This window comes from Mesocricetus auratus, unplaced genomic scaffold, assembly GCF_017639785.1.
Source record: "Mesocricetus auratus isolate SY011 unplaced genomic scaffold, BCM_Maur_2.0 Super-Scaffold_100042, whole genome shotgun sequence".
Classification (NCBI taxonomy): domain Eukaryota; kingdom Metazoa; phylum Chordata; class Mammalia; order Rodentia; family Cricetidae; genus Mesocricetus; species Mesocricetus auratus.
The window spans coordinates 8,347,477-8,358,320 of NW_024429219.1; positions in this window are offsets into that span (position 1 = coordinate 8,347,477).

The following is a 10,844-nucleotide window of genomic DNA, read 5'->3' on the forward strand; positions in this document are numbered from 1 at the left end:
GTTTGTGCTGCTAGTGCACCAGCAGGGCCGTCATGCCAGGCCAGTGTCACTTGTAACTATTTGTGTGGCACCCTGACGGTTGCACTGCTGGTGGTAAAAACGTCTTTCACATCTCTTTTCTTTTTTTTTCTTTCTTTCTTTTTCTGTTTTTGTTTTGTTTTTGAGATCGGGTGTTTCTGGATGTCCTGGGACTCTCTCTGTAGACCTCTGAGATCGGCCTGCCTCTGCCTCCCGAGTTCTGGGACTAAAGGTGTGCACCACTACCACCCGGCCTCCTATTTCTTATTTTCATTATTGTAGTCATGTTGCCTTTCAATACAGAAACCAACCTTCCACGCTTGAACAAAGCAGAAATTGCTTCTTCTTACCTTTTGTTTCCTTAGTAAACTCTCAAAAAAAATGAAATCAGGGATGCTGTAAAGCCTCTGGGTTTCCAGAAGTTCCTGGAAGGCAGGAGAGACAGGAAAGCTGCACTCACCGCCTCCTCCCCCCCCCCCCCCCAAGCTGCAGACTCTGCCTTGTGAAAGAATTTCCTTATTGTTTCCAGTCCCTCACTTTGCTCTGGCAAACACAGGGCCTACCCAGGCATTTTGTACACGCAAAGGACGTTTGGTAACTTGCTAGGCTTGGAGGTGCATCGGTCATCGATATATTCAGGATCACCAAGCCAGCTTTGGGCTACAGAGCCTCTGAGAATCAAAACTGGTCTGGAGAGTTGGATTGGCAGTTCAGAGCACTCAGTACTCTCCAGGAGGACCCAGGCTGATTCCCAGTACCATCTATGACTCCCAGAGGATCCAATGATCCTCTCTGATCTCTGCTAGCACCAGGGACACATGGGATGTACATATATACACGCAGGCAAAACACTTAAACAAACAAGACAGCCGGGTATGGTGGCACACACCCCTGGTTCCAACATTCAGGAGCCAGAGGAAGCAGAGGCCAGCCTGGTCTACATAGCCAGCTTCAGGTCAGTCAGGGATACATAGTGAAATCCCATCTTGAAACAAACAAAAAGCAGGCTGGTAAAACAGCTCAGTGGTTAAGACTGCTTACTGCTTTCCAGAGGACCTGGATTCAGTTCCCAGTACTTCCATTGGGAAGCCCACAGCTACCTATAACTCCAGCTCCAGGGAGTCCAACACCTCCAGCTTCTGTAGGCATCTGTACTCACATGTAAACATCCACACGAATATGCATAATTTAAAATAATAAAAATAATATGTTTAAAAACAAGCATGGTGGTCCATGCCTATAACACCAGCACTTAAGAAACTAAGGCAGGAGGATCTCTGTGAGTTCAAGGCCAGCCTGGTCTACAAAGCTAGTTCCAGGACAGAGGTCCTCTGTGTAATAGTCCTGGTTGTCCTCAAACTCACAGAGACTCTCCTTGCCTCTGCCTCTTGAATGCTGGGATTAAAAGCATGCATCACCACCACCAGACCCTTTAATGCTATTCTTTCTTGATTTCCCTTCTAAGTGTGGTGCTGTACCCACACTATGCTTGTTTAAATATTTTTAACTAAAACAATACTGTGTGTATGTGTATTTTGTCTGCATGTATACAGATGGAGCATATAAGTGCCCGGTGCCCACAGAGACTGAAGAAAGCATCAGATCCCCTGGGACTGGAGTTACACGGTTGTAAGATGGCCTGGGGGTGCTGGGACTGGAACTCAGGTCCTCTGGAAGAGCTGTCAGGACTCTCAACTGCTGATCCATTTCTACATTCCCCCTTTTACACATTTTTTATTTTTGGTTTTTCAAGACAGGGTTTCTCTGTATTGTTTTGGAGGCTGTCCTGGAATTCACTCTGTAGACCAGGCTGGCCTCAAACTCACAGAGATCCACCTGCCTCTGCCTCCCAAGTGCTGGGATTAAAGGCGTGCATCACCAAAGCCCGGCTCCACATTTTTTTTTTTTTTGGTTTTTCGAGACAGGGTTTCTCTGTGGCTTTGGAGGCTGTCCTGGAACTCGCTTGGTAGTCCAGGCTGGTCTCGAACTTACAGAGATCCGCCTGCCTCTGCCTCCCGAGTGCTGGGATTAAAGGCGTGCGCCACCAACGCCCGGCTCCAGCTCCACATTTTTTTATAAAAGGAAAAATAAAAGACAAAAAAGTGAAAGGGATTTTAAAACTCATTCAGGAAAAGAGCTCTTTAAAGCTGAGGGAGGCGACCATCTTGTCCCTCATGTGCAGCCTGATTGCCTGTCTTTCTCTCCGTTTTCTTCTCATCCTTCCCTGCTGCAGATCTGTCGTACCTGCTGTGCGGCCTGCATCCGAGAATGTAGCGAGGTGGTCGGGATAGATGACACAGAGACTAGTCGGTTGCTTTAAGAAAAACTTTATGCTTTCCAAGTCAGCTTAGGAGGAGACCCCAGTCCGCTTAGGAGAGAGCTCTCAGGGAAATCACTCCAAGAAAAAAAGAGCTTCCCTTTTTTAAGGACTTCTGCCATCCATCTACATACAATTCTTTCCAGACTTCTCACTCTCCTGGCTGGTGGTTTAATCTCCAGCCCCAGAATCGGGGAGACACCGCAGGGGGGACAGGAAGAGGCATCTAGCCGTAGGGGGTGTGAAAGTCATGGTATCTCAGTGAGCCCTTATCTGAGCCCTATCAAGAGCTTTAAAGCACTGAATTGTTTTCAGTAAACATTACACAGCTGCCTGCTCCCAGGCCGAAGGGGAAGTGGGTTTCTGCTCAAGGTCTGGTATCCCCACACAGATCCACACCAAGACCCTCTGTAAAGCTCCAGAAACAAGCTAATGCATCTGAGAGCTGGTGTGCACTCACAGCCTATGAAAATGCAAGGACCATAAATTGTTCTTAACTTTTATTATATTGGGACAGAGCAAAACATGTCCTTCCCCAAGGTCTCTAACATGGGGCTTGGCATTCTGGCCAAATATCTATCCTCAGAGGTGCTGGGACATGTCAGGAGATGGCTCTGACCTTGCAGGCTCGGCTAGCAGAGGCCTTTGGTAATGCTTCCTATCCAGGCATTCAGTGAAGCATGGACACATGGTTTGAATGAGAAAGGTATCTACAGGCTCTTATATTTGAATGCTTGATCCAAAGTTTATGGGACTATTCAGGAAGGATTAGGAGGCATGGACCAGTTGAAGGAGGGATGTCACTGAGAGTGGGCTTTGAGGTTTCAGGAGCTGACAGAAATGCCTCGTGGTTGCTGTCTCAATGTGTGAGCTCTCAGCTACTGCTCCAGCACCATGCCTGCCTGCAGCCATGCCCCTGCCATGTGGGTCATAGACTTAACTCTCTGAAACTGTGAGCAGGCCCTCGATAGGTACATTCTTCTAGAAGTTGCCTTGGTCATTGTGTCACTTCATGTATACTAGGAAGTTTGTACCAGGAGTGGGATATTGCTGTTTTTGAAGGACTAAGGAAACCACTGATTGTTGTAAGTGACGATTAGTGGGCCTTCTTAGTAGGAGCTTGAAAGCCAGTGAAGCTGAGAGATCAACATAGACTGTGGAGACCCGGCTTAGGAAGTTTCAGAGGGGAACAACATTAGCACTTGAGTTAGAGACCATCCTTGTGACATCTTGGAAAAGGATGTGGCTGTTTTGTGTCCTTGCCCTAAGAATCTGCCTGGAGCTAAACTGAAGTGTTTGGGACTAATTTCGTTGACAGAGGAGATTTCAAAAACATCCTGGTGATGATTCCATCTTGTGGCTATTAATCATCACTCTTAAGCCAGTCTACAATGAAAAAGAGCAAGTACAGAAAAAAAAATAAAAAATGTACAGTTTGAGGAGAAGAAAAGGAAATCAAAGAGATGAGAAATTTAAAGAAAGCCCTGATGGGCGATGAAATGAGGGAGTGGTGCCCAGAGCACAAGACCTCAAGTTTCCAACTTGTAAAGAGGAGATGCTTAAGGAACCTTTTGCTCCTTAAGCAAAAGAAAGCTTATTCGACAAAGGAAGCATGTCAGCAAATCTAAGCTTAAGCAAATGTAAGTCAAGGAGGGGGTCAGGTGACATCCCCACAGGCAAAGGCCCTGGCGGCATCATCCATGTTCTCATTTTAGCATCATGAAAGATACAGGACAACGCCAGGCGATGGTGGCGCACGCCTTTAATCCCAGCACTCGGGAGGCAGAGGCAGGCGGATCTCTGTGAGTTCGAGGCCGGGCTGGACCGTCAGCCTCCGAAACAATACAGAGAAACCCTGTCTCGTAAAAAAAAAAAAAAAAAAAAAAAAAAGATACAGGACAACAGGGGATTCAGTTAAAGAAAGATGCTGAGGCCAGGAGTCCTCAAAAAGGCTATTACATGGGACAGTGAAGGTGAAGCCTGGATTGTGTTGACTCCCCCAGGATGTTGGAGGTGCCAGAAACATGGTTCGCCAGCCAAGGAGAGCTGCAGACAGAGCGTGGGACACACCCAAGAGAGAGCAGGGCGCTGCAGTTAGCAAAGCTGAAAGGAAGAGACATGTAAGCCTTTGGACACGACACGTAGGATTATAGGATCTGTAGGTTGTCCTGCTGGATTTTTGTCTTGCTTTTAATCCAGTATTTATTTCCTCACTATGCCCCCTTCTCTTCCCTTTTGGAATGGTAATGTACACTCTGTGCCACTGTGTGAAATATGTAATTTGCCTTTTGATTTTATGGGGGGGTGAGGGGGTCACAATAGAGAGATTGCCTTGAGCCAGACATGGTGGCTCATGAATTTAATTCCAGCACCCAAGAGGCAAGGGCAGGTGGATCTCTGTTGAGTTCAGGACCAGCCTAGTCTATGTAGCAAATTCCAGGAAAGCTAGGACTGCGCAGAGAGAGCTTGTCTCAGAAAAAGGAGGGCATGAGATTGTCTTGAGTCTCAGAAGAGACTTTGAACTTTTAATCAGCCTTGAAAGATCATGGGGACTTTTGAAGATGGACCAAATACATTTGCATTACGATATAGCTATAAGCCTATGGGAGTCGGGGGTGAACATGTTGGTTTAACTGAGAAAGGCCCCCAAAGGCCCAAAAGTGTGGATGCTTGGCTTGAAGTTAGTGGACCTGTTCAGGAAGGATTAGGAGGTCTGGACTGGTTGGAGGAGGGATAGAACTGAGTAGGCTTTGAGGTTTCAAAAGCCCACACCATTCCCGGTTAGCTCTCTCTCTCTCTCTCTCTCTCTCTCTCTCTCTCTCTCTCTCTCTCCATGTAAACTCTCAGCTATTGCTCCAGCACCATGCCTACCAGCCACCTGCCATGCTCCCTACCACGAAGGCCATGGAGAAACTCTTTATTTTACAAGTTACCTTGTGTCATGGTGTCTCATATAACTGAGACACACGTGGCTCTGACTGACCGCTCACCTCCCTGTCCAGATGCACAGGCTCTGGCTTTAGTGCAGGAAAGGTCAACCCCCTCCCTGAAGAGACACCAATACACCTTGGACTCTGCTCACATAAACAATATGTCACTGATGTCTGGAAAGCTGGAGGCCATCTGTCCAGATGTAGAAGGTTAGAGCCAGGGAAGGAACCTGAGCAGGCTATATCCCTCTCAGGCCTGGCAGGGGCTCAGAAGTGTCCTGTCCATCTTCCTACGCCCTATTGGGTAGACTCATCAAAGAGAACGACAGAGGCACCAAAACACACCAGTGTCACACAAGAAAAGAAGCCATGGACTTTTTCTTGGCATCATTTGTCCAAGAGCAAGCCCAGGTCCGAATTCTCTGCTTCCCTTCCCATGTCTTCTGTTTGTTTAGATCATATGGCTCATCTCTAGTGTGTTGTATGAGTCTGAAACTGTGCCCACCTGAATGCTGTCTCATCTGAATGCTGTCTGTATGAGTCTGAAACCGTGCCCACCTGAATGCTGTCTCATCTGAATGCTGCCTGTCCCTGATAAATGGCTTGGATCTCTATTTTTATTGAACAGCACAGAAAGTGTCACATGGGGGAAGGAATGGGGATGCTTTATAGAAATCTTTAAGTGTTAGGAGGGACGAAACTTAACGACTCCAGCTAACCTGAATGACAAACAGTTCTGCAAACACGCCATCTCCATGCTGCTTTCAACTTGTCTGATGCTTTAAGGAAATTTTTGCCATAATGCACACATATACACACACGCATTACTCTGGGTCGGGGCATGGAAGCATGCATGACTCAATATTAATGCTATGCATTAGCTTAGGTTGTAAAAGCTGATTGTATGCGGAAACCAAGGCAAGTAAGGTTGGTTGCTACATTGTTTTAAAGTCAGGCTAAACAAACAGGCTAGATGCACAATAGGATATCAAGTCTTGAGTCTTCAGGGGTCTCCTGGTGTGTTATTAACTTGGCTGTGAGATTCATCTCCTGGCGTGTAAGAGATAGCTTCATAATAATGGATAGCCATGTTGAAAATAGGATAGAGAGAGGGAAGATTGAAGAGCCATTAGAAGGAAAAGACGCTCTTGTCTCTGGGTTAACTGGGAGCAAGAAACATATTCCTACAATCCCAGCTCTCGGGATGCTGAGACAGGAAGATAAGTGCAAATTTGGGGCCAGACTGGACTGTGTAACAGGTTCAAGGCCAAGCAGGCTACAGGGTGAGATACTGTCTCTAAATAAATAGGTAAACACATAAAATAAATATTTGTGATGCTTCAAACCACTATGTTTTGGGCAATTAGTCATAGCAACTACTTGACACAGGATGGATGAGAGACAGTGATGGAGACAGATAAGGAGAGGGCAGTGAGGAGTGTGTGTGTGTGTGTGTGTGTGAGAGAGAGAGAGAGAGAGAGAGAGAGAGAGAGAGAGAGAGAGAGAGAGAGAGAGAGAGAGGAGTTAGTTTTATTCCTTTACCTGTCTATCCACACTTTTTTTCTCTGCTCTCCGGTTGCTAGCAAGCATTCCTTATCCCCTTTTTGGTTCGTTTGTTTGCTTGTAAGAAAGGGTTTTATATAGCCCAGGCTGGCCTTCCACTCCCTATGTAGTCCAGGATAACCTCCTGCTTTCACCTCCTGAGTATTGGGATCACTAAAGTGTGCTACCATGTCTGGGTTTAAATTCTGCAGCTTTGTGAGACTGTGAACATATTATAAAGTCTTTGAAAGGGAGCAAAAAAAAAGAAAAGAAAAATCAGTTCCTCCGTTCATGATCACAGTGTGTCCCACCCCCTCTTCGTGAACACTAGTCCTTCCTTCTCTCCCAGTGTCCCTGGAGTATGCCCTTCCCGCTTGGGCCTGGCTCGGCTGGCCGCCCTGGTGGCTGGGAACTGCCGTGTGGAGAAGTTGCCTTCCCGGAGCTCCTGGCTGTCAGCACCTGTGGAAGCCACAGCACGGCTGTGAACTCTGTCACTCTGGCAGCTGATAAAGCCCCACAGCCTGTGGGTCTGGAGCCCGGGCCTCCCACCCTGATAAGTCTGAGGTGTCAGCAAGTGTCAGCAAATATCCAAGCTTCTATGTTCTTGCAGCCTCCCTGCCACCCGTTCTGGGAGCCAGGCTGCCTGTTTATGGCCACTGCTAAACTCCTTGAGTTGACCCTAGGGAGCCAGGATGTAGCAAGAAGAGCAGGAAGGAGAGGAGGAGGGTTTCCTCGGTACTTCTCGAAACGGGTGCACAGTGGTGGAGATCCAGGCGTCCAGAGCCCCTGAGGTTGCTAATCGCCTCTGTTCTTGGCTGTTGGGAGAGGCTCGGTAACCTTGGGACAGGCTCGGTAACCTGGCATTATTCCTGCCACTACTGAGGAGCGGGTGCTACCTATACCTAGTTGGTAGAGGCCAAGGAAATTACTGAACACCTACTATGTACAGGGTGCAACCTTTCACTACAAAATAGCTATCCAGCCCCAACTCTCCACTATGCTCAACTAGAAACCTCTTGAGCTGGATCACAGTGGTTAGAGATGCCTGGCTCCCCCAGTCCCTGTCATAGGTTGAACCATGTCCCTTAGAAAAGAAGTGTGTTCAAATCCTGAACTCCAGTACTGTAAGATTTGCCCTCATTTGGAGACAGGGTCTTTAGAGAATCAAGGTAAAGTGAATCCATTAGAGGTGACCCTAATCCAGTCTGACTGGCAGTCTATAAGAGGGACATTTGGGCTCTGGGTGTGGTAACACACACCTGTAGTCAAAAGTCATCCTTCAGCCTTCCAGGAATCAGAAAAGGCCAGCTGGCCCGTATGGGACTTCAGTGTGCCCCGGTTTTCATCTTATTTAATTTTCCCTTTTAAAAAAACGGCATGGCGCCGGGCATTGGTGGCGCAAGCCTTTAATCCCAGCACTCGGGAGGCAGAGACAGGCGGATCTCTGTGAGTTCGAGACCAGCCTGGACTACCAAGTGAGTTCCAGGACAGCCTCCAAAGCCACAGAGAAACCCTGTCTCGAAAAACGAAAAAAAAAAAAAACCCAAAACAAACAAAAAAAACGGCATGGCTTCAGGGCTAGGGAGATGCCCAGTGGGACAAGTCCTTACTGCCTGAGGACCTGAGTTCGGATCCACAGAATGACTGTAAAGAGCCAGGCATGGCAGTGAGTGCCCACCACGCTGGTGCTGGGACAGCTGGGACAGCTGGATGCCCACAGTTGGCTGGCCTGACAGTCTAGGCAATCCGCAAACTCCTGTTGCCGTGAGAGCCCCTGACGGTGGACAGTGGTGAGAAAGACTCGGGCGTTGACTTCTGGTCTCCAGACTTTGTAGTGTTGCCTGCCTGTGGTCTCAGCACGTAGGAGGTAGGGCGAGAGGGTTAGGAGTTCCAGGCCATCCTCTGCTAACATAGGCGGCCTAAGGCCAGTGTAGACTACATGAGGCACTGTCCCAAAAGCAAACTGACGCTGCAGAAAGCGATTTAAGAACACCGGATGCTCTCCCAGAGGACCCACGTTCAATTTCCAGCACCCACGTGGCAGCTCACAACTGTCCGTAACTCCAGTCCCAGGGGATCTGATTCCTCTTCTGGCTTTCAAGGGGGCACCATGCACGTATCTGGTACACAGACATAACATATTGGAAGGACACCCAAACAAATAAAGCAGAAACACAGAAGCCAAAACCAAGACCAGGCTTTGCAGCACAGGCCTTTAGTCCCAACATTGAAATATCAGAGGCGGGTGGATTTCTGTGAGTTTGAGGGCTAGCCTGATCTACAAAGTGAGTTCCAGGCAATGCTGGGATGAAAGGAATGTACCATTGCCCAGATTTTTTTTTCTTGAGACAGGGTCTCATGGTGTAGTCCTGGCTGGCCTGGAACTCACTACATAGAGCAGGCTGGCATCAAACTCATAGAAATCTACCTGCCTCTGCCTCCTGAGTGCTGGGATCAGAGATCTGCGCAACTACCCCCTGGCTCACATACCATTTTTTTGAAGAGGAACCCAGTTTGGTTCCCAGTGCCCAGGTCAGGTAGCTCACAATCACCTGTAACTACAGCTCCAGGGGATCCATCAACCCCCTCCCGGACCCCAAGAGCACTTGCATTCACACATGATCAGAGCCAATAATAAAAAAAACAAAAATAAATATTTAGGCAGTCAGGGACATTTACAAAAGACAAAAACAAAATAAAGGCGACGTTCGGACATGAAGAAATCCAGGAAAACAGGGGCCAGCCTGCGGCAGTGGCAGCATTGAAACAGTACTCCCTGGTATCACTGGGGCAAACAGACTTCAGTCAGGCCCAGGGGACTTCATCACAACACTCCTACCAACAACACAACCGGCAGCTGCCAGCGCGGCCCAGGGCACAACCAGATCTGCCTGGTTCAGGGTCCCAGGCTCCCCAGGCATCTCCCATACCTTCTGGGCAGGAGCCCCCAAATTTGGCAGGTCCCCTCAGGCAAGGCTGTGGCTGCCTGCTAAGGCTGCTGTGCATTTGTGGGGCCTCCCTTCTGCACCCACACAAATCTGCTTAACTGCAAGCCAGGCCAGTGAAGCAAGCACCCCTCAAGGCTGGGGGAGGGGCAACTCGTATGGCCCTGCAGCCGGTAGAAGCTGGCAAGTCCATGATTAGGGATAGGATTCAGACTCTAAGCAAGCCCACACTCAGACGCTGCCTCTAACACCGCTAGCTGTGTGATTTCAGATAGATCACTCAGGGTATTCATGTCTACAGCATCCCAGTTAGTAAAATGGAAATAAAAGCTATGTTTTTTTTTTTCAGGCTCTATTGAGTTCATGTAGCCCAGGTTGGGCCTCAAACTCGATATGTAGCTGAGGATGAGTTTGAACCTCTGACCCTACTGCCCCAACACCTTCCAAGTGCTGGGGTTACAGGAGAGTGCCATCACATCCAGTTTTACACTGAGGTGCTGAGGATGGAACCCAGAGCTTTGGGCATGAGGGGCGAGCACTCCACGCACTGAGGCCCACGCCCAGCTCCAAGTCATGGTTGAATGAGATGAAACCGGTGAACTTCTCAGAACAACGCCTAACATCCTGAAGCCCCACGGTGCATCTCTGTGCTGATGCCGTTACTGGTTGCTGGAAGACTGAGGGGTGGTTACTGATAGTCATCTGTAATCACTGGCTTTCAGCTGTGCCTCCCCCCCCCACCCCAAGACCGTGTTGCTTCTCAGGAGCACAGCTGGAGCCCAGAAGTCTTGAGATACTGAGTCAGGGTGCTTCTGCCCACCCACACGGCTCCTCTTCACATAGCTCTGGAGGAAGTCACATGGACAGGTCACAGGCAGAGAGTGAAGTGTTGTCAGCAGTTGTGACACGTTCCTGGAATTCTTCAGCCCACCGCCCATGTGGGACCCAGAAGAGCCTGCAAGTACTTGGACCAAAGCCAGAGTTGCGGCCACGGTCAGGCAGGAAGGAAGGAATGGGCAAACGGCCCGGTGCAGGTGACAGGTACGTGTACACAGGCACCACCACTCTGCCATGCCTTGCCTAGGCGGACAC